The 27099-nt window shown below is 40.0% G+C and overlaps 1 long non-coding RNA gene across 1 annotated transcript; it reads right to left on the bottom strand.

Annotated features, from left to right (window-relative positions):
* Positions 1 to 845: 845 nt before the first annotated feature.
* Positions 846 to 26495, bottom strand: LOC120408525. Its single transcript, XR_005600754.1, has 3 exons — positions 26381 to 26495; positions 15616 to 15715; positions 846 to 1162 (listed from the first exon to the last, which is right to left on the bottom strand). It is a non-coding gene; the product is annotated as an uncharacterized LOC120408525 (long non-coding RNA).
* Positions 26496 to 27099: the final 604 nt, after the last annotated feature.

Here is a 27099-nt window from a genome sequence, read left to right as displayed (position 1 = left end):
AGCACATAACACATCCTAGGGTTTACATTAGCTCTGCCTTCTCCTTAAAGAAGTTCCTTATAATCCTGCAACAACACAGAAATAGTTGCATTTTTAATACAACGAACTCTTAAAATACTTAAACTTAAATTCAAAAGGTTAAACTTTATTCAATAAGGTTTAACTAGGATATTGCAGGATACTGTCGGATCTGTCACAGAAGATAGCCAGCACAGGAGCATAAAGGGGTGACTGGGCCACAATTCATTCCAAAGTATAAATGGTGTTTAGTCCAAATTGGAAAACAGGAATTGCTGTACCAGAAGAATCCAATGGCCCATCTATTCTGTATCTAGTCTCTGATAGTTACCAGTGCCAAAAGTTCAGAGGAAGACATAACTCTCCTCTTTTCAACGTGCACTTAATTGTGAAATTCTAGATGGATAAGGGAGGGAAAACTTCCTGGCCCCAGCTGGTGAGTTTATGCCCTGAAGCATGAGAGCGGAAAGATAGTTAGGATAAAATGACAAGAACTAAAAGTTAACTGAAGATTTTTTTTTCATATAAATGCCAGCTACTCACCTGAAAAATATCATGCAGTCTTTCATTCTATGGCTTCACTGCCTTTCAATTTCATCTTGTTCCAAAGGAATAGGAGCACTCACTTGGCCTTCTGTATACCATTAATTGAATTTGGTTAAAAATATGGTACTTCTGTGGTATAGTAGTTCCTTTCAACAATAGCCCTTTATTTTGTATACAGCACACAATAAAAAAAGCAAGAATAATACATCACAAAATATGCTTTCTGCATTTATTTTGGCAATTGTAGTTTCAATGTAATTATTTATAATACTTAATCTGCTAATAAATGGGCTAATGAAGCCTTAACAATATGAAAGCTCACTATAGAACTCTGCTATTAAATCTTTGCTAAGAAGTGGGGAAAACTGATTTAAAAAAAATAAGAAATTGTAACGTGTGCAAATTAGCAAGTTTATATTCTATATATTATTGAGCATTTTCTTCACAGCTGTAGCAAACTGGACAACTAGCATAGGATTTCCTAAACAGGTTAGTTCTTTCAGCAGATGAATATGGATTTAGGAATCTGTTTTGAAGGGTTGTTCATTTCTCCGTATCTTCTTATTGTTACCAATACTGTAAATTTCGATCTTTATTTCTGGAATTAAAAAATTACTACAATCATTAAATAAAAAAAGACTGGAGAAAATTGAGAAGTTACTGCTTGATCATGTCTGAACAACTGATACAGGAAATGCAATTCGCTATTAGGAATATTTATTTTTAACTGTTAACCAATTCATTTAACAGTATTGTTTTGAATAATTTAAATTATCCTATGAGAGAGCATAAAACCAGGGAAGTAAAGATAAGAAAATTATTCATATTTTTTGTGTAGGCAACTTGTGATTTTGTCACTATGCATAGAAAAGAAAAAAGCTTCAAGGGATTTTTTCAAATTACCGCAGATAGCGTTTTTGTACTAATCAGAAATAAAGATACATTTGTGGGCCAGTTTCTTTGAGATGCTGAGCTCCTGCAACTGCCATTGACTTCAGTGGCAGTTCCGAGAGATTAGCACCTCACAAGATCAGGCCCTAAGGTAACAAAAAGTGATGATTTCTGTCTAAGTAAAACCATCTCTTCAAAAATACCTGCAGGCATCTCACTTTGGGCATTGATCCTATCAGTTTTCACAAGCTAAGCAGCATCAGGGTAGGTCAGTGTTTAGACAGAAGACCTGCAAAAAAACCTTTCAGTACTATAGGCCTACATCTAATTCTCATTTACTTCAGCTACTGGGTCTTATGTGAGGTATTTCTGATGATTCAGTAGATAGCAGTCATCCTTCTGAATGGGCCCTAATCATCTGCGGAAATTAAAAATATGTTGCTATTTTCACTGTTAGTGGGGTTACCCATTTAAGGATCACTTCATGGTTCATGTATTATTTAATAACAGTTTCAGTTCAAAATAACATCAGAATAAATTCTAACTGTTCAGAGATTTTGATTTATTAAGATCTATGCCAAGCTCCAGGTGCATGTATATGAGCCATAAAAATAATCTGCATAAAATGTAAATGGATCAAAATCCACTGTCCTCTCCCCAAAACCACAATGTCCACAAGCAATGTCCTCTCTTCCAAATCTCCCCAAATTCCAATTTCCCCATTCCTCTACATTCAGTTTGAATACTTTTATAAAAATGCCGTAAGGGCTGAATGACACAAAATTGCACTTTAAACTATTGTACAATGACTTGCCCTGAACTGCACTTGGAAAAACTCTTTCTTGTCTACTGCGCTTATATAGTATCACTAAAACTTCCAACCTGTATTTGCTCAGATTATTAGTTAAAACAATCTTTTTGCTTTGGATAAAGTCATTTCAATGATTTGGCATATTGACACTGAGTATATAGCTTTGGGTACAGAAAACTAATCCAGGCATCAGAATAAACATTTTTGGTTTGTGCTGCTGTTTGCTCACTGCTGCTGCTGCATCAAAAGTAGCTTGAAAGATGACAGCTTTAAGGAGTTGCAGGGAATGACATAAAGGGGGAGATACATGAATAGTTTTATGCTACCGCTTTTTAAGTTGTAATAGCTTAATATCAAAAGCTCCTGTGCATCTGCTACAAGTGAAAATTTGTCATTAGGAAATAGCTCTTAAGACAAAATAATGGTGTCGCTTTAATGGTGAGTGTCAGGGTATCTTGAGTATCTTGATCTTCTGTTCAGTGCTAGGTCTCTTGTTTTGTTGACTTTTTTTTTTTTTTTTTTTAAAGAGCAATAGCCCCCTGCTATAATGGATTATTCCACCAGGAGGAAAACTAATCTCCTCTTCACCTGCCAATCAGGACTCAACAGTGTTCCAAGAATTCCACAAGATGACACTCTTAGCAAAATAAGAGGTCCAGAACATTGGGGGAATCCTCCATGCTGACTGGCTGGAGAGGGAGTCATGATTTATGAGAGTTTCACATTGCTCTGGAATGGTGACTGAGATTTCAGCACCTGTGCCATAACAGCCCCATTTTTTCCTCTTTCATTATGAAATAAACTGTTGACCTATAAACTGAGCAAAACTGACACGGAAGATATATATGTACCACCAGGGAGTCATTTTTAACTCTCGCTCCTTAATAAATGTCTTTCTGGAGTTGGCTCTTTTAAGTGGAAGGAAAAGTATAAAGTGCATTGAATAAGAAAGCAATCATAACTAGAATTCCTTTTACCTCAATTTAAATTACTGCAGAAAGTAGAAACTCCCCTTGTAGTTTACCATAGTCTGATATTCATATGAAACCATGTTGAAACTGTTTTGAATATATGCTTTTAAGCATTAAATTGCTTTTTTAAAAGCAAAACTGTAATATTGCGTATTAAATTTTCTCAAATAAATAAAAATTCAAAAAGAAGAAAAATAAAAAAAAGTTACCTTGGGTACCACAATACACAGATACAATCATTAGAAGGTAAATTTAATAGTATTTTTCATTCCCTTTTATGTAAGTATCATATATTCAGGGCCATATAGGCCCACTGCTGCAAGGCATAAATAAACTAAAAGCCGGATTCTGTCACCCTTAGTCATGTTAAGTAGCACCTCACTTTGCAAGTACAGTAGTCCCACTGAAACCAATGGAAACACTTATGCAGAAAGGTGATACTGAATATAATAAAGGGTGGCAGGATCTGGGCCTTATAAAATAATAGTAATTGTTCAGATTCTGTCCTTGGTTAAACCTGTACAACACACTGAAGTGATTTGTTGCAGAAGTGCAAGATAACAGAATTAGACCCATTATATTTTTTTATAAAATGCTTGGAGGCTGAGGGCCTGAAGCACTGAGGGTGCTGCTCAACATAAGGGATAGAGCTGGCTGACAAATGGGGAAGAGGGGAGGGAGAGAAGGGAATTACAAACATTTTTAAAAGGTTTAAAAGTTTTCAAAGATAACAGATTTTTTTGTTTTTCAAAAACTGTTGTGAAGTTTTTACCCTACAAAAGGGTTTGTTTTAGAAAATATTCAGTTTGAGCTTTTCTTTGTTCTCCCCATTTTTCACTCTCTCCCCGTTTTTCTCTCCTCCCCTCACCCCGCCTTATTTCCCTTCCTTTTTCCATCTGCTATTGAAAAAATGAAAAGGGCAAAAAAGATTAGAAGGAGAGGAACAAACAACTTATCCCAAGAGCCTAAAACAACTTCCCTGATTTTGTTTTACAGTTTTCATTGTGACACACATGGAGATATTTGAAAAACCAAGTACTGTGAATTTTTTTTTCCAAAAAAAGAAGCCATTTTTATTCACAAAATTTCAAGTACCTCTAACAAAAGTTTCATTAATCTATAAAACTCCTTCTATAAGATATGTGTTTTTAAATGACTGGAACAAAAGAACTAAATTCTCTGCTGCCTTATATCATAGACAACTCCAGTAAAGTCAGTGAGGTTGCATAGGTTACAAATCAATGGAGAATTTGGCCAAAACTAAGTACCAGACCACAGCTGTGAAGCAGAGCCTACAGTATGGGAGGGCCTTCACAGTCCTGTAGTTTCAGTAGTCCTTAATAATGGAGGAGCAAAGGGTGGATAAAAATTAGATATGGGAGAACCACAAAGTGTTTCAGAGGCTGTTTTGGAGTGACACCTTTATGTTTGGTTGCTAATTTGAAGCATGTTTGGGATAGGGAATCTCTCTTACCTTGGGCCCAGTACAATGGGGCCTTGATTGTTTTTTTGTTTTTTGTTTTGGTGCCAACACATACAAATATATAATATTAATAGTGTTTTGTGCAGATCTGAAGCTTCAGAGAGAGACTGTCTTTTACATTGTGCCTAACACAATGAGGCCTTTTTGCACTACAGCCAGACAAATAAATCAACACTAACAGTTAATAAATGTTTGGGTGCTGCTTCTACAAAATTCTTCAGTCTGTGTTTGTAAAACCGGACTGGAAAACTCATGTGTACAAGACACCTTGTGAGATTTCCAGTACTTCCTGTTTCTGGGCAGGCTGACAATCCTGCCTTTCTCATGGCAAAACCTAAATAGCCTTTCTCATGGCATTTCAAAACTTCCACTTCTAGTCCCGGCAGGAACCTGGATGTACAGAGCTATGCAAAAATTAAAAAAAAACAATTAAACTTTTTCAAACCTCCACGGGGTCTGCTTTGGGTCTCCATTGAGCTCTTATTTGATCTAAACTGATCCCTCTAGTTCTGCTAATAATTTTGGGTGTGACACAATTAAAGGGGGAGGTGATAATTGTTTTCCATGGTGAAGAAGCAGAAGACTCCAAGGGCAAAAACCCAAAAATAAAGCAGAGGCTTCTTAGGGATCACATTAGGGATTAGGTCCTAACTTTAAGAGGCAAATAGCACTGATTAATGGGTATATTTGGCTAGTACTGGTTGAGTGGTTTTCAATAGTTGCCTCAGCTTAGTGCTTCATGAAACTAAGCTGCAGCTTTGTAATGTAAAGGCTGCTTTTTAACAGTCAGTAGGCATAAAGCTCTACAGAAATGAAGGGTGCCTTGGAATGAATTTGGGACTCATGGAACACTATTGGAATTAGTTTAAGACTTTTTTTCTTTTTAAAAAAGGTTTATCTTTGAAGAGGAAGAAAGAATTTCTTTGTGTTGCATAAGCTCATGTAAGGATGAGTTTACTCCTTATATATGGGAAATTATAAGGAGCATATGTGAGGTACAATTTAGTAAAGGCTGTTCATTGCACGTCACAAAGAAAAATGGATGAGAAAATGCTATACACTATATGTCAATCACCTTAATGTGAGACTATACCAAAAATCCATCAGAAATGTTGAAATGCCTTTCCGTACAGTGTGCTACTTGAAATGTCTCAGGCATAAACCCTGAAGAGTTCTGGTAAACTTAAACTTGTGCACTATCGCCTACAGCCTAGATTTTTAAAAGTGGGTGCTTAAAGTTAGGCACCTAAACCAATAATTTGGTGCCTAAGTGGCCAGATTTTCAAAAGTGATGAGCACTCTGCAGCTTCCACTTACTGAGACTCTGGTTCTTCACCATTCAAGTCAATAGGAGCTCCATTATTGCTGTCAATCAGTGTGGGTGAAGAATTCTTTTGAAAATCTAGCCAGTCATTTAAGGGCCTAAATATGGTATATAAGCATCAATTTATACTCCTACTTTTTGAAAATCTTGGCCTGCAGACTTTTGGGTAGTGCTTGAGATTTTGTGGTGGAAGCAGAATTACAAAAAGTTTGAATGTAATACTTTCCCTGTAATCCACCAGACCTTTGCAGTAAAAATAGAAAGTTTGACTCCACCTGGACTTCCTTTTGAGGATTTTTTTGGTCAATAATCACTTAATTTTAATCAGTTAATCAATCAACAATTTTTGATTTTTGATAGGTCACTCAGCCTATTAGCAACTTATCTCCCCCTGTCCTAAAAATAATATTACAAACATTTATGAAATCAAATAGCAAGAGAAGGATCATATGATGATTAGATCAATTCAAGTCACAATTTATAGGCTGCTTTTAATTCTCATTCAGAATATTTAGTAATTTGAGTGGGAAAATAAGTTGAGAACCTCACTAGGTCCTGCCCATTATGTAACTCTCCCTTCTTCTCTTATTCATTTATAAAAGAAATTAACCAAAGTAGGATTCTTAGGGAAATGTAACTCAGATACTGTAGATGACATCCTCATAGGAGAGCACCTTCTCTGACAAAAGATCTTTTAGATGTAAAATAAACTGGAGACACTGAAATGTTAGAAGTTGGTACTAACTTCTCTGCAACTCCTTAAAGCTGTCATCCATAGTGCGCCTTAGGTACTTTCTGGTCATAAGATTATTATTTTCATATCACATGGTGGTCTCTATCAGTATTTAAGTATGTGCTTAACTTTAAGAATATAAGTCGTACCACTGAAGTCAACGAGACTACTCGTGCACTTAAAAGATAAGCACATACTTAGGCCTTAGTTAACCGAGAAGCCACTGTTGACCCCAATCCTGCATTCAGAACCATACAGGGGAACTCTTGCAGGCATACAAAGAACAATGCCTTTGATGGCGCACCATCTGAGTCCAAAGTTTTGAATGGGTGGATCCAATTGTAGGATTCAGGCCTTGGATGCAAATTTAGGGGTGAAATCCTGGGCCCACTGATAACAATGGCAGCTTTGTGTGGCTGCAAAGGACAGCTCATGTGGATCTAACCACCAAATTCTGCTCAGTTAGATGTAATTGGGGTCACATGCTCATGAGTGAGATTAGATTGTGACCCTTAATTTGTATATGCCGTGTAAAATGGTTTACTATGTTATTTTCCTGTGAATGACTTCAGTGGTTGCAATTATAAACTTAATTTGGGTATTTCCTGACTTTAGATCACTTAACCGTGCATCCTCAATTATCTCAATGTAGTTTCTTTTAAAACCAAATTAATTTGTAATGGGACATAACAGCACATATATTATATTCCTCTGTATGATGAGTTGATCTATTTGGAGAATCAGAACTCCAAAAGCAAATTAAGAATGGATTTGCTGCAGTACAAACTCCTTATCCTGCATGGCGCTATATTCTAGGCAACAACACTCCACATGAGGCATAAGCAAAGCTAAACAGAGATGACAAACCTTTCAGCACACCCAGCTGCCAGCAGTCTCATCCCACACTCTCAACTGATGATAATGGGAAAAAAGTTCTCTCACTATTACACAAAGAGCCATTTAAAAACTAAAGAGTTGAAGCAGCTAACTGTTCAGATTGGACAGATGCTTCCAATTTTGTTAGAAAAATACAAATGCAAGTCAGAGTAAAAGCTACATGTGTCTTGTATCCAAATATTTACACATAATGAGCTAATCTATGGTCCCGCTTCTGATTGCTTTATGCTTCTCAGTTCAAAATGACCAGAAAAGTTGCTCTAGTGGCATAGCTGGGGATTCCTCTTACACAGCGTGGCTGGCTCTGTGCCATCGTCTCCCAAGTCCCCAGTCAAGCAGATGAGGTGGACATTGAGCTTTGGTGATTTTAAGCAAGCAGAATTACATTGACTAGAACAGCCCTATGGGGCCATTTAGAACAGCCCTAAAATTGCTGTATCGTGCAGCAGAAGCCAAAACAATCTCTGACAGACTGTAGGATCAAGATGTACTCCTGGAGGAGTTCTGCGCCAAAAAAATAAAGATTCTGTGCATAATATTTTAAAATTCTGCAAAATTCTACATATTTTATTTGTGTATCTTGTCATACACAATAAACAATGCAGACATTCCTGCTGCCTTTAAAAATCACATTGCTGTCCTGCAGCAAGTAATAACTCCTTCATGAACTTCCACCAAACCTGACATTTTGCCGGGAATAATATGGATTGCTTTCAGAAGTGGTAGGGCTGCTGCACCATCCAAAATGCTGTAAAGTTTCAAACACTAAGAATACATAAGCCATCTCTGGCTCCTGATCTGGGAACTTAACCTTAAATCCAATAATTCTTATATTCTGGTTCCTGATTCTCCAGTTCCTCAATCTGGTGTTTATAACCTTTAGCATCCTTCAATATTTCTTCATCAACTGTCTCACATCTTTTAATGGAACTTCCAGCCATCCAGATGTAGCCTAGAGTTGAATCATCCCATCATTGAGACTTATGATGAATTATTCATTAATATTGGCTATGGTGCTTTGGAGGACATCCTTGTGATAATGCAGAATATCTGTACTCTGCTTATTCATATCAGAACATTTCTGTAGTAGGTCAAGCAGAGACAAAAATAAAAGTCTTAAAAGTTGACACTATCCCTCACTAAGCCCCAGATGTAGTAACACTTACAGGGTTAAAGGAATCTTCTGCTGAATTTTAATTCCTGGATGGCATGGTACTATTAACAACAATATAAGCACGTAGAAACAAAATACAATTAAAAAAGAAGAAGAAAATGAGAAGAAAGATAGTCCAAAGTATTTCCCCTCACATCTAGTAAACAGGCAAGCAATTCAAGTGGCATAGAAAACCAACAAGAAAATTGTGTTTTAAATTATTATTTGTATTACTGTAGCACCTAGGTGCCCTGGAAGGCACTGGATCTATGACATGTGCTAATATTATCTGCTTTTACAAAACTGAATTCAATGCTGGTGAAAGTCTTCTGTCAACAGAATAGGTACAGCCTGCTACCAATCTCAACCTGGCGACCTATACATGGAAGTCTCTATATGCCATTAATAATCCATTGGATCCTTTAGTCCCACATTCACTGCCTAGGACCATTTTAACAGACTAGCTTTAATGCTTATTCACTGACACTAAAACTAATTAAAAACCACCACCACAATTGGGATCTCAAAGAGCATTGTGTGTGTAAAACATTAATTATTGTGTAATTCACTTTCTGTCTTTTTTTTTTTTTACAAGATCTTACTTATTTGCATTCTTGCCCCATTCACCCCAATTGCAATATCCTAGATCTACTACTTTCCAATGGTCTGCCTGGGAGTGGTCATGTATTCTTACGCAGCTAATCAGGATTAAAGTTTCACATCTCCAGTACTATTATCTCTGGTTGCATAGATGCCAACCATCAGTCCCTGCATCAATAATTTAGAGTTCCTGACATCAATAATGAATAATGTTAAGATCAAATGCAAATTTCTTACACTGAAAGGGGAGAGTTGTTTTTAGTGTGTCAATGGGAATTCCACTTGAAGTGCCACTTCATAGATGGGGGGCACAACATATTGGGGGTTGGCAGTGTTTTTTGGTTCCAAGAGTCACTGGTCTTTAGATCATATCTCACTGTTGCTATGGTATCTGGCTGAATCTTCATCATACTTCATTCAATACCATCATATATCCTAGTAGCAAGTTAATGATTGACATAGGATTGCATAACCCTACCCTTTACATTTAGCAATGCTCATTTATCTTGTCTGCCCTTGAGGAGTAGAATTTTTATATACATCCCAAGCAGAGACTCAAATAATATGGTTTTTTTTAAGTTGGCATGATTTATATATATATATATATATATTCACATTTTAAATAACATTCTAGTTCAGTGGTCCCCAACCTTTTTTGTCTGGCAAGCACCAGACGACGAGCCACAGAGGATGGTGGCGGTGGATGAGCATCCGCTGAAATTCCACCAACATCAATAGGCGTCACTGCCGAAATGCCGCTGACAAGCAGCGTCATCCAGAGGCGTCGCTGCCGAAATACTACTGAAAATCAGCGGCATTTCAGTGGCGACGCCTCTGGATGACGCAACTTGTCAGCAGCATTTCGGCGGATGTTCGTCCGCCGTCCAGTACGCGGGTGCACTTAGACACCCTGGCAGGTGCCACGGCACCCACAGGCACTGCGTTGGGGACCCCTGTTCTAGTTATACTGAGAAAGCTTAATATTAAATAAGAGGATGTTGTAGCGTGTTCTAAAGGTGGTAGGGCTTTGGATTATTCTGATTTCTTCTGGGAGCTCGTTCCACAGCCAAGCTGCCTGGATGGAGAATGTTTATTTCAACTTCATGGTGGTATTTAGCTTTGTGAGCTGCATGATTGCAGAATGGTACAGATGACTTTGTGGGTCCTGGAAGGAGAGACTATCAATTACTTTCAAGATCAGTACTAAGGTCAGTGGAGAAATTGGTCCATGTGATGGGGTAGCTGCCCATCACTGGCTGGCAAAGGGTTAATAGCAGCCCTTGGAGTGGCTGTGCAGAACCCAGCCAACCAGAGGAAGGCTTAGAAGCAGTCAGTCAGGCCAGGCTGGGCCCTATAAGAAGGGCTGCAGGGCAGAGAGGAGCTGAGTCTCTCCCTGGAGCTCGAGGGAGCAGGACTGGCTGCCTGTAGAGAGACGTACCTGGGACAGAGCAGTGCTGGGCAGGGTCAGGGGAGCAAGCAGAGCTCCAGCCTGGTTGGCTCCCAAACTGAGGCCTTGATACAGGGGTTGAGTAGGTATTGGGGGTATGGGGATGTGGTCCAGGGAAAGCAAGTAGTGGCAGAGAGGGGAAGGAGAGGCAGTGAGTGGCTTCCAGCTATAGGGTCCTTGGGTTGGGGCCCAGAGTAGTGGGTGGGCCTGGACATCCCCCCTCCCTTTGCCCCACTGGCCGCAGAGGGAAGTGGCCAGCCAAAGGACTGCAGTTGTGGTGGTGAATGTGGTGCACTGCACATGTGGTGGAGAATGCGGGCACCTAGTCTCTCCCACCCATCATCCACCCCCCACTACAAGGGGGAGAGTGAAGATGGTGGGACTATTGCTTGCTGTGGAGACAAGAGACACTAAGGGTGGAGAAATGGGGATGGCCCATTATTGGAGGGCCAGTGTGGCCCAGCTTGCTGAACAGCAATGGGAACTGTTCCAGCTGCTGTGGGGGAAGCTGCATGGACCTCATTGGGGGCCAGGTACCTGGGGTTGGAGGCTGATGCCAGGGCCTAAAGACTATTATGCCTGTGGGCAAAAGGGACACTATAAATGGGCGTGCCCTACCGGGATGGAGCACAGAGCCTTCACCTGGAAAAGGAGGGAACAGGGAGAGTGCCCCCTGTGAAGTCAACAGGGGACCGCCAAACTTGTTGGGCCTATGGGGAGCCCGGGCACATGAAGAGGGAATGCCCCCATGGGACTTGCAGGTCCCAGCCTAGCCCCTAGGGAAGGGCTAAGCCCAAAACAAACTGTGGGAGGGCTGTGGCCAAAGGAAGGTACAGGAGGTGCTTCCTTTGCCACAAGAAGGACATTTAAGATGGCACTGTCCCCAGAGAGGGAGTGGGAGGCCAGAGGACTGGGCTCAGTCTGAGACTGCCCCAGAGGAGGGGATAGTGAGGACCAAAGCCCTAGAAGGGAGATTGTCTGGGGCAGAGGGGCCCCAGATATATAAGGGACTCCACCATGGCCTGTCTCGCCCCTGCATGAAGACCCAAACAGATGGGGGAGCGAGACAGGCTATCGTAAGAATCTAGACCCCAGAAGAGGGAAGCAGGTTAATCCTCTCAGTGGAGAGCCTGTGGCAGGAGTGCGATATCTTGTGGGCCCAGCTGCAGGAGAAGCTGGGGAGGTAGACCCCACTGGTGTATAGTCTTAAGGGGGAGGGTGTGTGATGGGGTAGATGCCCCTCACTGCTGGCAAAGGGTTAATAGCAGCCCTTGGAGTGGCTGCGCAAAACCCAGCCAACCAGAGGAAGGCTTAGAAGCAGTCAATCAGGGCCAGGCTGGGCCCTATAAGAAGGGCTGCAGGGCAGAGAGGAGCTGAGTCTCTCCCTGGAGCTTGAGGGAGAAGTACTGGCTGCCTGTAGAGAGATGTACCTGGGACAGAGCAGTGCTGGGCAGGGTCAGGGGAGCAAGTGGAGCTCTAGCCTGGCTGACTCCCAGACTGAGGCCTTGATACAGGGGCTGAGTAGGTGCTGGGGCTATGGGGAAGTGGCCCCTGGAAACCAGGTAGTGGCAGAGAGGGGAAGGAGAATCAGTGAGCGGCTTCCAGCTATAGGGTCCCTGGGTGGGGGCCCAGAGTAGCAGGCAGGCCTGCCACCCCTTTACCCCATGGCAGCTGAGGGAAGCGGCCAGCCAAAGGACTGCAATTTGCCCCTGAGTGAGGGGCTGGACTAGAGGCTGCAGTTTACCACTGTGGTGACAGGCTGGGTGAAGGACTACTGGTTCCCCAGGAATGGGGGACGATGGAGTTGGGACACAGCTGGAGGGCCATGCCCTGAAGAGGACACCATGGTCTGGGAGCGATGCGGGTCCCAACAGACAGCAGAGACTGTGGAGAAACAATGATGGAGAGTGAGAGACCCCAGGAAGAGGGTGATCTGTTGATGGACAGAGCTAATTCCTGGACCAACCAGCAGGAAATGCCATGGTGGTAAGCATGACCTTTTACAGTGTACCAGAGTGATGTGTTCATAGTGGCCCACCCAGTTGAGGACCTGGACTCCCACATTCTATACAGATTGAAGCCTCTCAGTTGCTTCCATTTTTTGCCCCACAGACAATGGGTTAGAGTAAATCAGACTAGAGGTGATGAGCATTGTGGGCAGATCTTGATCCAGGAAGAAGAGCGTCTGTTGTCACCAGGAAATGTAGTTAGCAAGTATGTCAAAGTATCTTACATACTATAAATGTACTTAAATTCCACATCTCTGAAACTCATTTGAGAGATTTTTGATTGTGACTACAAACTACTGGTACAAAAACCAAAACAACCATTGTCCTTATTAATATAATGAAAGTGTTGTTTTAGGATTTGAGTGATAATGTAGGGTGCAGTGGGAGGAAGAAATGACAAGTTTTGCACATTTCCCCCTGTACCACAGAATGTGATTCTTAAGTTTTAGTACAATCAGAAACTGACAATACCCTTACTTCCTGCTCCCCCCTGACCTCCTCATCCAGTGCATTGTGCCCAAGTAGGGGCACAGGATGTCGTTACACTTGGTTACTCATGTTGCATAATGGTTACAGAAATTAGGCACAATGCTGATCAGTCTCCTGTTTGCCTGCAGACTCCTATTTTACTGACCATAGAACTTCACAGTAGGTTTACTACCTGTGCCAGTATTTACAGGTGTGCCTGAATACCAGCTCACTTCAGTCCTCAAGTTAATTTGTTTTCTGTATTGGCCTACATGAGGCATTGAAGGATTTCAGAAGTGAATAAGTCCAGAGGAAATAGGCAGGCTCAAGGAATTAAATTGTGAATGTAACACTACTTGAATCATTCCATTTCAGCACTCTTTTATAACACTCATTTTCATGTCATGGAGTTTGAAAGAATTTAATCAATGTGAATTTCTGCTCCTACGTTAAGGAGTCATTCAGGCTGTGCACTCAGCATGTGAGGAGTGTGCAAATTGTTAATGCAGTGCTTGCAAAGATACTATGCAAAACAGAAAGCAAGAATTGGTTGTGAAAAACACTTTTCTCCAAGATGGTTCTTGGTGAATGTACCCATTCACTGGGACTTCTTTAAGAAGTCTATTTTCACAACTAATCTCTATTAAAGGTTTGGTAGCTGTAGTCTTATCAGTTACCATTGTTTTTAACCACTTTTAAAATATTTCCTGGCTTCATTAAATTTATGTAAATCTTGGATAGCGGCTTGATTATAGCAAGTTTCAAAATATCAAAACAAAATGTTAAGACACTAGCCAATTTCAAAAAAAAGTCACAAAGACAAAACCCAATATTCTCAAAGGGCCAGCTTCTCATTTACACTTAGGCCTCTTTTTACCTTCTGGCAGGATAAAGGGGCCTTAAAATACATGTAAATTTAGCCCCCTTTGCACTGCCAGAGCACCGTAAAGGAGCCTTAGCATAAATAAAAATCAAGCTCTCAAAAACTGCCTGGCTTTTGATTAAACAAATCTCTCTATATATACACTTCTCATTCACTGCAGTTAGCAATGTATTATGAAGCACTCCCTTTCCAGCTTTAACAAAAACAAAAAAACCAACAACTTAAATATCCTGCTTTAGAAGAAAGTAAAACTTTAATGTACAAAGCTCTGTACCTAGAACTAAGTGTTGTAACTCCTGCTAAATGCTATCAAAGGTAGCTGTTCAAGGCAGCTCCATATTTGAGTATGTGTAGATACAGTAAATGAATGTAAATATGCATAATTTGTCTGAATCAGTGTTAATTCAGGATTTCTCTGGTTGCAGTTGTAGATGTACAAAGTGATGCCTGGTTTTCTCTTGCAGATATCCCTTACAGTAATTTCCTTAGGAAGTGAGCTCACTCTCTCACATGGAAGGCCTTTTACAAAATGGTAGTGATCCAGTTACTGCCAACTACAGAACACAGGACTAAACTACCTGCTTATTTATTTATTTTAACCACCAAATTATTTCCTTTAACCATTTGTCAGCTAATGAGTCCTTTTTAAACTTGGCTCCTAAATAATGTACACAGTATTGTTTTACTAACAGCCTCCAATTAATGGACACGAATGTAAAATCACTAAAGAGTGGCTTTTGGCTTCTTTCATTCAGGCTCAAATGGTTTGTGGTGCTGCTGTTACCAGTGATGAAAGACATAAAGCAGACTAAAATCACATATATTTTCAATACCAAATTCTGACATGGTATGTGTATGGATGCACACTTATAAAAGAGAATAAGTGCTTGTGCAGGAGTTGTCAAGTTGGAAAAAGCTACTGTTCACCCAGTAGACAGTGCAACTCTCTCCTTGCACCTCAGAAAACCTGTGGAAAGTCATGACCATTGATGCTGGACAAATGAGAGTTCATAAGCTGAAAACAGGCATGGCCTAATTACTATGAATGTGTAAAGACCAGAATAAATATCTCCAGGCTTACAGATAGGTTGGCTCTATCAGAATGTTAGGAACCATAAAGGTAATAATTGGAGATATACCAATCTCCTAGAACTGGAAGGGACCTCGAAAGGTCATCGAGTCCAGCCCCCTGCCTTCACTAGCAGGACCAATTTTTGCCCCAGATCCCTAAGTGGCCTCCTCAAGGACTGAACTCACAACCCTGGGTTTAGCAGGCCAATGCTCAAACCACTGGAGCTAAGACAGAAAACATTATAATGCCACTATATACATTCATGGTACACCTATACATCAAATATTGCATGCCATTCCAGTCACCTACCTCAAAAAAGGATATTTTACCTCTATTTGGCACTAGTGCAACCGCTACTGGAATACTGTGTCCAGTTCTGGTGTCCACAATTCAAGAAGGGTGTTGATAACTTGAAGAGGGTCCAAAGAAGAGTCACAAAAATTATTAAAGGATTAGAAAACAACCTTATAGTGATAGAATCAAAGAACTTAATCTATTTATTTTAACAAAAAGAAAGTTAAGGGATAACTGGATTATAGTCACATGGGGAACAAATATTTGATAATGAGCTCTTCAGTCTAGCCTAGAAAGTGAAAACATAATCCAATGGCTGGAAATTGAAGCTAGAAAAATTCAGGTGGGAAATAAGGCATAAATGTTTAGGAATGAGTGGAATTAACCAATGGAACAATTTACCAAGGGTCATGGTGAATTCTCCATCACTGAAAATTTTTTTTAAATCAAGTTTGGAGTCTTTTCTAAAAGATCTGCTCTAGGAATTATTTTGGGGAAATTCTATGGCCTGTGTTATACAGGAGGTCAGACTAGATCAGGGGTAGGCAACCTATGGCATGGGTGCCGAAGGTGGCAAGTGAGCTGATTTTCAGTGGCACTCACACTGCCTGGGTTCTGGCCACCTGTCCAGGGGGCTCTGCATTTTAATTTAATTTTAAGTGAAGCTTCTTAAACATTTTAAAAACCTTATTTACTTTACTTATAACAATAGTTTAGTTATATATTATAGATTTATAGAAAGAGACCTTCTAAAAACGTTAAAATGTATTACTGGCACGCGAAACCTTAAATTAGAGTGAATAAATGAAGACTCGGCACACCACTTCTGAAAGGTTGCTGACCCCTGGACTAGATGATCAAAATTGTTCCTTCTGACCTTGGAATCTAAGAGCTAGGAGACGGGGACCAACATAATGGCCGCCTTCTGTCTTATAGCAGAGCAGACACCAGGAGATGCCAGCTGGGAAATGCTGGCCTGCTGTGAAGCCTGAAGTCTAATTAAGGATAAGATGCCAGTTCGGGGAGAAGCTGGTAAAGGCCCCACAGCGTGATAATCAATAACTTGGCTCTGTGACGTTTTGACTATTGTGCAGATGAGTAAAGGGTTTTGTCACCTCCTGCCCTGTAACCTTGGGTGCCTTTATGCTGTGCAACATTGGTTCAGAGTCCTGACACCAGTGGCCTGCTCACAAGCACAAGGTCTCACTCTAGCTTCCACCAGAATAATTGTGTCTTGTTGGGTGACATGAAGAGTCCTTCTGGTCCTGAGTCTTCCCAGATCCTCCCTCCCCAAGTTCTTAACTATCAGACACTTGGACTTTTCCCCTCTGGTTCATCACCCCCAAAGTCATGGAACCAGCCCAGACACCAGCTTACTCCACACAGTTTGGACAACAGAGACCTGCTTGGGGTAAAAACAAACAAAAAGTTTACTAGGAAAATCATAATTTCAAAGATGAAATAGTCAGGGAAAGCAAACATATACAAGTGACACAGAAAATAAAAACAAAGATGCAACTTCAGGCTTCACAATTTCAATTTAGATAAAATCCCCTTTCTAATACAAGTTACCTAATGCTTCTGAACAGTTTCCCTAGCTTAGGGGGGATCCAACATATCACAGACAGCACCTGCCAAGTGACTGTCCCTCAGTTTCTGGATGAAGACATCAGTTTCAAGCTTCATTCTTAAAAAGGGCTTTTTCTTCCCCTTCCACCCAGCATGGTGACTCATGGTTATTCAGGGTGGGGAAGTTCTAATCAGATGTTTAAAGTCTTCTTAATAACTCTAATAGACCAGCATTTGTCTTTTCCTGGGTTGTACGATGCTAGCTGCTTGGAACAAGTTTTATTTGGTTGCCTCTCTGCCAGAATGCATCACAAATTATGAGCACAATTTTCTGTATACACAAATAAATAAATTCATAACTACTGTCTGTATGCATAGCTCATAATGATCATTAAGGTTAGAACATTACAAGATTTCATATAAGACCATAACATATTTTATAGCACAACAACATATACAATCAGTTGATTCAACTGCTTATTCTTTAGGGCTCAGACCCCCTATTCTCCCCTTGGGGAGTTTGGACCCTGATTGTCACAGTCTCCAGAGAGGAGAGCTGAGAACTTCTGCTTAGGAAGGACTCAGTTCCAAGGAGCAGAGCTGGGGAGACTCCTGGGTAAGGAGAAAGTGTGGAACTGACTAATACAGCCTCATTCCAAAGAGAAGAGCCTGGGATTCCTGTTTAGGGAAGGACTAAAGTGGTAACCCCAAGAAGGAACCAGGAGGGGTTCCCTGGTCAGAGGCTGTTTTCAAGAGCAGGAAAGAAAAACAAGTCTTCTGAAGGAAGAAGTCAGAGACAGCTAGTTGGACTAAGCAAGCCCAAGGTGACAAACATTCACTGTAGTATTAGAGTGAGCATCTATTTGTGCTTATGGCTGCCATTAATAAATGGGACTGTAAACAGAAAACTGCTAATACACCACACAGTTACTCACTAACCACTTAAAATTTATAACACGACCCTTTCCCCGACACCTAGCTGAGATTAAGAAATGCAAGTCTCGTGAATGTCTTTTTGTGCTGTAATTGTTTCATTTATGTTATTCAAGTTTCTTCTTTATATCAGAAACTTCTTTTGTGAGCCTCTATAAAACCTATTATTATTTTTAAAGTTCTGTTTATTAAGATTTTTTTTCCAAAGAATGCACTACAATGAGGAACTCACTGGTAGAACAACAGCATTTCAGTTTGAAACTGCCAATGCATTTAATGCCTACCGCCTATATTTAATTAAACTAGGCAGTGAGCACAACACAGAATGCAACTTCTGTTTTTGAAGATGGTCCAGTGTGCATTCCACATGGGACTGTGTGTGTGGTCTTTTCATGGTCAGAAAACAATGTTCTTCTCATGTCCTATGTTTTCTATAATAATCTGCAAGCTGGCTGTGTACCCATCCAAATGCAGAACACAAGTCATTTGTTTGCCGATTACAGTGAAACTCAGTGTGCAGCATTGTGTATTATATATGCTATACTCTTAAGATAGTAATATACTGTAACAGAATAATTGCAAATGCTCTGCAATTTTGCTTCTAATGTGCACCTGTCAACATCACTAGATAATGCTGCCAGAGGTTTTATTCTGATTTAGAGAAAATGTAGCATTTGTAATACTTTCCACAGTTTTAATATTTGATATAATTATTATGGTTTTGATATATCAAAATAGCTTACTTATTAACTCTCTCTCTCTTTGTTTTAAATTTTGCACAAAATAAGCATAGGAAAACTAAGAAGGATTTTCTGTGCTACTGAAGGGGAGGAAACACAGCATAAATGGAAAAGAAGAATTGAAAGAGAACTGTTCATCAGCAAGTCACAGTCACCAGCCGAATATTCCTTCATTTGAATCCAGATGTCATAAATCAGCCAGAATTTGCAAATGATCAGAAGTAGAGGATTCAGGAACGGGAATATTCAAGACACAGATAGACTGAGACTGTAAAGGAAACTGAGGAAGCTCTTACGAAGCTGGGAACTGGAATAATCTTAATGATTTGGTTTCAAGGAACTGAGATAATTTTTTTGTTGAGACCCAAAAAGACTGGATCTTTTGGAACTCTGTTTTTCAGTCATGAGAATTTATGGCATCTTCAAAAGAGCTGACATATTTTAAGGTAAAATATCTTGATCTGAAACTCTGACTTTAACTGGCTATTTTAAAATTATTTTCCCCAGGTATTTCTTGTGAAATTTGATTTTATTCAGAAAGGGTACATGTGAACTACCACAAAATCTTAAACTCACAAATTGACAACAGTGGGTCACTTAACAATACTACTAGGAGGAAGCATGCTCTTGTGCTCAGACCATACACTGTGTTAGTACAGCTGGACTTGAGTTTTTCCCCATGCAGGGGTAAGGATCCCTCAGTACCTAGATCAAAATGACTAGGACTTCAGCACCCTTCCATCATATTTTTGATAAGCTGGCTAAGAAGATGTGAAAGACACCTCTTACTTCTCCTCTTTTGCCCCAGATTGCATAGAAAAAGTACATCTTATCTCCCACTCCCCACATGACAGGTGGGTGGTAGATGCAGGTCTGACCAATGGAAAGACCTGTTAAACTCCAGATATAGCAGTGCCTTGAGAGCTCTGCATTGCCAGGTTTACTTACTTTCCGTAAAAAGTGATGTCCCCTAACTCATCAGGGAAAACTGCTCCTTGTCATTAGAGAGGAGATTTTTCAAGTACCTAGATACATGCTAGGAACAGAGTAACACAAGGCCACAATCCATCAAACAACAAAGGACCATAATCCATTCAAATTCAGTGTAATGATATTTTTTTGTGTGTGAATAAAAAACTGACAAGAGAAATACAGAATGTAGATAGTATATTATATAAATGGGGTGGGAGGGGGGCAGATCCTCACACTTCAATGAAGTTATGCTGATTTAAAAAGAATTTTGAGCCAGATCCTCAGAGGGTGTAAAAGTTTAAAGTTCACCATGAGGCATTACTTAGGGTATGTCTACACTTGAGTTGGAGGTGTAATTTCTAGGTAGATGTATGCTCAGTAGCTTTGATTGAGCTAGCAGGCTAAAAATAGCAGTGTAGCTGCCATAGTATGGGCAGTGGGATGAGATAGGCACCGCAAGTACAATCCCGACCGGGATCCTACATACTTACTCAGGTGGCTAGCCCTTCCCGCTGCCATCACTATACTTCTATTTTTAGTGCATTACCTTGATCAAAACTTATGTCTTTACACAACCAGCTCAAATGTAGACATACCCTTAGACACACACCTGAGGGGACGTGCCACTTTGAGGATCTTTATATTCCAAAATTTACATACCTCAAAACTCAGGCAATTCTAAGTTCTTATGGTTAATATTTCAATCATCACTTGTCCACAAAGCACATGGGGGAATTTTCTATTAGTTTCTTTTGGCTTTATATGTTTATTACATATGCAAATAATTAGGCCATGGTTCTATAATTGATCGTACATGGGTGGACTGCTGCTCTCATGTGGGTCATGGTGTAGGATTAGGACCCAGAGAAGGGACTGTCTATTTATCAGCGTTTATACAGTCCCCAGCACAATGGGGACCCAAACCTCTTTTGGGGCTATCTGGTGCTACCTAAATATAATAATGGACATATACTTAGACAGCATGAAAGGAGTGCATGACAACTCAGTAAAAGATACATACCCTGACCCTAACTGTTTACAACAGGATTTTCCAAAGAGCTCAAGTAGCAGCCTAACCCTGGTCAGTGGAACCACTGAGTTCAATGAGAGCAGATTCAAGCCAACACTGTATACTTTTGAAAATACCACCCCACCAGTAAATGGCCTTACCTACACACAAAGTTGCACTAGTCTAACTAAATTAGTTTAAAAACTAATTTTGGTCAAACTGGTGTCAAACCCCAGATATGGGCATTTGTCCTCCACTGATGACTGTTCCTGAGCATTAGAACCTTTATTTTTAAAAAGTTGTCTTTTTGAGTTATCTGAATGAAAAACAACAAAAAAATTAATATCTGGGGAACAATTCTAGTTTTTCTTTTTTCACTATCCAAGAATTCAGGCAGCCAACATTTATTTTTTAATCAATTTTTAAAAGATGTCATGTTGGAGTTGATAAGACAAAGAAATTCTAGCCCAAAGGGTAATTCATAAATGAGAATAAATTTTAAAAAAATCCCAATTCCTGAAAAAACAAGATTTGTCTGAAATTGCATACTCATTTATAATCCACATGCTGAGGTAGGGTCAGTTCACAGCTCTGAGATCTGCAGCTCTGTCCTCCCTACCTACCTCAGCCCCATAGAAAACCCCATAGGAACAGGATCTGTGTGGTGGTTGGGGAGATAAAGGTAGGTTTGTAGGATGTCCCATGGAGGTTCTCAGACTGAAGCTGTATTCTTTGTTTATGGGCCTTTTAAGTGAAGTCCTGGAGGCATGTCTAGCATGGGGAGACCTTGGTAGCACAGCTCCATTGAAGTCATATTGCAGGTGAGGATAGGGAGGCACTAGTGTGTCAGAACCCTCATGGAAGCACAGAGCCTTTGTATGAATATCTCTGGATGCCTGTGGATCCCTTTGGATCCAGCGGGTTTGTGGGCTGGATCCATGAAGTATTCCATTAAGGGGGTGGGGGGAGCTCCACAAGGGTATTTTCCTTTCCCTTAGCTCCCACCCATGGGTTTTACAACAAAAGGGGCGATTCGATCTACAATTCCTTAACAGTCTGATGATAAAGGTCAATATATGCAAAAGCCTCTTATCTGTACAAAGTCTTGAGAAAGAAAACAGGAAATCATGGAAACGTTTCTTGTCTCCTTAATCCTAGTCAGAAGTTTAAAATTTCTGGGATAACATTGTTAGCCATTACAAAGTGTGAATTTTGTATTATATTTAGGGTGACCAGATGTCCCATTTTTAAAGGGACAGTCCTGGTTTTTGGGGCTTTTTCTTATATAGGCGCCTATTACCCCCCTCCTCCGTCCCGTTTTTTCACAATTGCTATTTGGTCACCCTAATTATATTAGAGATAGCAAGTTCCCATTGTGCTATGGTTTCAAGAGAACAGACCATAGCAAGGGCAGTTTATTTACTCCAGGCACATGAATTCCCTGTGTTTATTTTGATTCGAGTTTTCTTTTTAAAAAGCAAATTGAGAACTATAAATGAAAAATTAAAATTGTGTGGAGTTAAAATGCTATTGTTAAAAACTCTCCTACATCCTATGGGCCAGATCTGCCCACAGAATGTAGAAATGTTGTTTTGTGTTGTAGCCAATGGAGTTATACATATTTATATTGGCTGAGGATCCGGCATAGTATTTTCCCCTAGCTCCCAATATGTAGGTACACTCATACACATTTCTCTCCTCTTGCCAAGTATAACTTGGTATTAAGATCTTGTTCCTATCTATGCTCATAAGAAAGCATCAAATTTTTATATATTTCAACATTTAAAAAACACTTAAAAAAAACTGTTGAAGGAACACTTTTCTCGGAGTCTCTTTCCTAACTCCTCTACTGCAATCTAACTAAAAAAAATCTAAGATGGACATCAGGATTATAGATGGTAAAGAAGGATTGTCCTAGCCAGCCACTTCCCATTCTACTAAAATGGAAAGCGTTATGTCTGGGGCCACCCTGGTTTTATTGACCTTGAAACCACTACAGGGACAGAAAGTGACTCTGAAGCCCTGAGCATAAATCTTCTTTGTTATGTGTGTGTTAGAATGTCATCTTTTGGGATAATCATCCAAATGTGGTACCTAGGAGATGTGGCTGATTCAATCTTTGTGCTCTGGGGTGGTCAGCCTGCAATTTAAAGATTCACTGGCCTCATGCAGATAGCCACAAATTGAACAGCAACCATAATTACAAGAGGCTGTTCCACTAATCCATGGTTAACAAATGTTAGTTAAAAGATAAATAAGCCTTATGCAAGCACTTCCTGGAGCTATATGAGTCTTGTGGTTTCATTTGCTTTGACTTCACTCTTCTTTAGAGGGGAGCAAAAAAAAAATAATGAGAAAGTTTTTGTACCGTACCGTCATTTCATTACAATGATTAGAAATCACAGGAAAAACTTACAAAACTAATGATTTTGTTTGTATTTAAAATGGAAAAATAAACTAGTTCACGTCCAGGCTGAGCTTCAGCTAAAAGCTGTGTTATTAGCTTTGTTGTCTATCTTGTTTCTAATCTCCAGTTGTTTATAATGGGCAACAGGATGGTCTTGGGACGTCTTAACAGCAAGCGTACAAAACAAACCTCAAAAGGACTGGTTTGCCTTTGTAGACAACAGATAGAAACACACTGTAAATATGGGGTTTTTCCCTTTCATCACATCTATTCTCAGGCTCGCTCTTCACAAGGAGTTTATTGTCTTAAATGACCTACATTAAGAGAATTTTCCCAGTTACAGTTTGCTTCATTCTGCTGAAAGTGACAAACTGCCTCATACTTCAGTGCAGAGATGCACCATAGAGCTCGAGATTAAACATTAACACAGAAAGGCACGCATTGCCATGCCGCATCAGACTAGCGGCCCATTGAATACTGTATTTTGTCTCTGACATTGGCTACCACTAGATGCTTCAGAGGAAGGTGTAAGAAAACTCCTAGTGTAACCTACTTACAAGGGAAGTTTCTTCCTAACCTCCATTCAGCTAGGGGTTGGTTGTTTTCAGTTCTGAAGAATCAGGCTTTATTCGTTTACTTTTTTTATCCTATCTAATGTAATGGTGGATGTTCTCATTATCCATATAAATGTCTAGTTCTTTCTTGAATCCTACTAAGCTCTTGGCCTCACACACAATTGGGATTCTGCCATATCAAAACATTGCTTATATCACCAGGGAGCTTTGCAGTTATGTAGGAGGGATGGGGAAGCAGGCAGCTGTGCCCCCTAAAAAGGATCTGAACACAAATAAAGGGATGCAATTGATTGAAACTAGTCACTTGCTTAAACCTCCTTGCTTAAACTTATAAACATTTAAAAAACTTGGAGTAAACAGCATATGATACAACTAACTGTACTCAGTTTATTCTATGTTATTCCTTATCCCTAACTCAGAGAACTCCTTCATTTCATTTAAGACTAGCACCAATATATACAGTACACTAACATCCAGTCACTACACACTATTTCTAGAAATGGATGAACTTCAAAAGGTTTGTTTTGGATAAACCCCAAAAAGTTTGGATTCTAATAATCTGAATACTTCTTTCCTTTTCTTTTCTTAACCCATTCACTTATTTCTTCCCTTCCTTTGACATCAAATTCCTTACACAAGCCACTCATCCTTACCATCCAATCCTGCAACTTCCATAGATAAATTTGTTTTCTCTCTCTTGGCTTCCCTTGCCCTGATACCTTTACTTATTTCATTCCCATTACAGCAGCTCAGGCTCTGTGCAAATACTGTGCACCGTGGAGACTTTCTTGGTCAGTGGAATGACATGAATTCTGAGGCACCTCTGATTGCCGAAATCACAGAATGTGCTAGAAATATGAATGCAGATGCTGACTCTAAGCTCAACAGCTGTGCTATCCATTATATCATAACAAGTAAATGGAAGGGCAGCCTGACAGGGGAGAGGATGACCAGGAGTGTTTGTAAAAGAAGAGAGCTCTAGGGCCCTGCTGGGAAGAGGAAGATTCTCTTCTGGGATGGAGAAAGGCAGTTGGGGGAAAAGATGCATTATGAGGTTTATGGGGGAACAGGATTTGAGGAAACCTTAAAAGGTTCTTAAATGGGGCTCGGTAAACAGTAGTATTATTTTACATGTATATAGTGCATTCCATCGGAGGCTCTTAAAACGCTTTACAGTCAGCAAGTATCATAATTCCCCAGTGAGGAAGTAGAATATTACTATTCCCAATTAATGATGAAGAAAGTAAGGCACAGAGATGGTAAGGGATTGATTTCAGAAGTGCTGAGCACGACAGCTGCCTTATTCACTAATGCTCCAGTGCTGGTCTATTTGCTGTACAGTAGTACTCACGTTAAAAGCAGACCACATGCCAGGGCATCTCAATGAAGCAAAAAGTCCATATTCTGGGTGACTATATCCCCTGAACTATGAAAATGGGCAAGAGGGGGAGAAGATAAAAGTTAAAAACACAAATATTGCTGAAGTTCCCTCTAATCATGTTTAGGCTTAAATCCACTTTTCAGTGAAGACAATGGGACTCTTGCCAGTGGCTTCAATAGAAGCAGAATGTCCCAGGTTGAGACATTAAAGGTATGCTGGGAACCTTTTCTCTGGATCAAACCCTAGACCAATTTCAGCCTTAGATGTTATCTTACAGTGCAACTTAAAAAAAAACCAAACACAACTCTGCCACTAACCTTTGCAAGACTACTGCCTACATGGGGTAACAAACTCATATCAGACTATTAGAACTCCACACAGAGTTATACATTCACTAAAGATAATACCATGCTTAAAGATAATATGGATATTTGAGGGGCCTTCCCATTCAGTGTAGACCATTTATTTACTTTCAGAAAGCAGAATGAAAAAGTTTTGAAAAATTGACTGGGACATCCGCTTACAGTTTCATGTGCAGCTGTACAACTCGAGATCAAAATGTATACCAAAACACACACTGATCAAATCCAAACAATGAACCATAGCAGCTGTTGATAAAAAGGACTAAAACATTGTTATGAATAACTGATCATCAGCAACTTCTCTCTAACTTTCTCAGGTTATCTGCCTGGCTGCTACTGAATGTACTAGGTAGAACACACCTGCTGGGCTGCTAAAAGTACCAGGTACCTTTTTCCATTCCCTTGATTTCAATGGTATGTTAATTGTTGAGGGCCAGTACAGCTGGTGTGGTATAGAATCAGCAATTGTGCTGTAGTCTTTTAGTTTTCTATTTTAAATTGGCCTTAAAATATAGTGAAACTATTCTGAGTAAAAAGAAAAAAAATCTGGAAGAACAAGATGAGAACTTTGACCATGGATAAACAGTGGCTTACTGAATAAGGATTTTAAATTAAACTGTCACTAGAACATGTTTCTGCTATTGATAGCTATTATGTTAATCTAAGACATCCTATGTACAGTAAGAAGCTGTGACTCAGCTCCAATACAATTTCACTTCTGATTTAACCCTCCCAAGAGAAATTTAATATGTAAGCATTCACATTGTATAAGTATTAAGGGCTAGATTTAAAAAAAACAAACAAACTTCCACCCAAGTCTCCCCTTTCATACCTGCAATTGACTGCAGACACAGGTGATGGCATCTGAGTCTCCAACTGCTTGCACTTGCAAATCAAGTTGTAAGACCTCCAACTGCCATTATTTACATCTACAATTAATTGTGCCTACAATTAGTCCCAGGTGTAAAATTGAGGGCACTAAAAGGGTAAGGCAATTCAAAACAAGCCCTAGAAGTTCTTCTCATTGTTAAGCCAATATTACAGCAAGACTGGAGCTGGCTAATCTTTTACATTTATGCCATAGTTTTAAAAAACTTGTTTAGGCTCAAGAGGTACATATTGGGTCATTTGGGGCATTATGTAGAATTAATTACCCCAAGCCCCTTGAACATTTTCAGGGTTGACTGTTCCCACAGGGAGAATCAGGGGCCTAGTGAAGGGGCTGGCTGCTTATTTAGGCTTTTTCAAAGTATTTTAGGTTTAGTGTGTCAGGGGCATGACTAAACCAGCAGGGACAGATTAAACCACTCAGGCATCACCTTTTGATTGCTGTGTACACAGACACCTGAGAATCCCACTCCTCCCTGATTAAAAAAAAAATCTAAACACTGTGTGGTAAACAGAGTTAGAGTGACTCTGCTGTTCAGAGTGAAATAGGGAGAGCAAGACATTTTTCAAGAGAGTTTGAATTAGTGTTAGATTGGAATGGGAGCATCAAAAGAACTGAACACCCCAGCTCCAGGTGAGGTGAATGGGACTTCTGAGTGCTTA

Source organism: Mauremys reevesii, linkage group 6 (assembly GCF_016161935.1).
Source record: "Mauremys reevesii isolate NIE-2019 linkage group 6, ASM1616193v1, whole genome shotgun sequence".
Lineage (NCBI taxonomy): Eukaryota > Metazoa > Chordata > Testudines > Geoemydidae > Mauremys > Mauremys reevesii.
Note: the sequence above shows the minus strand (reverse complement) of the source record. Positions and strands in the feature narration are given on the sequence as shown.